The sequence below is a fragment of the Myotis lucifugus genome, unplaced genomic scaffold, assembly GCF_000147115.1.
Source record: "Myotis lucifugus unplaced genomic scaffold, Myoluc2.0 scaffold_47, whole genome shotgun sequence".
NCBI classification, from domain to species: Eukaryota; Metazoa; Chordata; class Mammalia; order Chiroptera; family Vespertilionidae; genus Myotis; species Myotis lucifugus.
Window position 1 is genome coordinate 4326329 of NW_005871095.1, and position 1553 is coordinate 4327881.

Sequence of the window (1553 nt, forward strand, 5' to 3'; positions counted from 1 at the left end):
TTTTATTTCACTTCATTTTTCATGTGGTAGTTAGGATCTTTCCTATACCTAACTGATAATCAATAGATATTCTGTAGTTAAATAATGAAAAAAGGGAGCTATTCAATGACAAATTTGTTTTGATATTATAAAGATTCTTTCCTTATTTCACTCATGTTCATAATATTATCATACAACATATTCTTATGTGGAAAGTGTTTTCCTCATTAGGGTAATATGAGTAATTATCCATTTTAAAGTCATAAATTGGATATATGTGGCACATTTCATAGGTAAAACTCTTGTCATATTCTGCCATCTTTTAATTCTCTAACAAAAAAATACTGTTAGATAATGAAGTGAAAAATATTAAATTGTCCATCCTGAAATATACTTTGGCCATCATCAAAGCTATAAATTCAAATCCAACATCAGAATCTTTAAAAAATATATACCTTAATAGGCATTCACAGATATTTTCTAGTCTTAATATTTTCAAAAAATAAAATAATCTGAAAAATTATCTGTTAATGTTATTAAATAAAGAAAAGTCTATAAGGACCTTGTTCTTGCTTTGATTGGGGGTTAGCTTTCTTTTATAAATATTTATGTCTATGATCATCTTGACATTCACCTTGTGTTATCATGTGACACAAGGTATTGTATGTCCTGCCCCAAGGATATTCCTGGTGTTATGGTTGCTGACAGGGGTGCAAGACAAAGATAAGGTGAACAACAATTTGAGTAGGAGGGTCTCTGAGTGATCAAAGGTTTCCTATTAGGCTCAAAGAAGGAATTCCAGTGTCAGTCAGCTATTGGCCAAGAATTTAAAAATAAAATAGAAGGCAGTGGAAGTAAGATCTGAAGTTCCCAGGGGCATAGACCAGGTGATTTATGGTGAGAACCAAACATGAAAAAACTAGAGAACATGAATTTAATTGAGCCAGTTTTTTTTTTCTCCTTAGTTTTTCCCAGATGTTTTCTGTTTTTATTTATTTACTAGAGGTTCAGTGCACGGATTTGTGCATGGGTGGGGTCTGGCTGGCGGATCGGGGCCAGGTCTGTCAGGAGGAGGAGGTGGCGGGAGGTAAACCGGCCAGCCTACCCTGATTGGGGCTTGATCAGGACTGGGCTGGCTGGGGGGAGGGGCTGTGGGGAATTGGCCAATGGGCCCCGCCCCCAATTGAGGTAAGGGTGCCGATTGAGGGTGGGGCCGGCAGTGGGGAGGGGCTGTGGTTGGTGGGCCCACCCCACCCCCAAATGGAGTGAGGGGGTGATTGGGGATCAGAACTGGGAGAGGGGCTGTGGGAGGTTGGCCTGCCAGCCCCATCCCTGATTGGTGTGGGGGGGTTGATCTGGGGCAGAGGTGGCTGGGGAAAGGGGCTGTGGGCCAATCGGGGTGGTGGGGGCCTAATGGGGGTGGGGCTGGCCAAGGTAAGGGGCTGCAGGATGTAGACCGGCCGGCCTCACCCTCTGATCGGGCTGGTTCGCTGGCCACAGTGGGTGTCATAGCGACCGGTTGTTCTAATCGTTATGGTCTGCAGTGCTGCTTTTTATATATATACTAGGGCCCG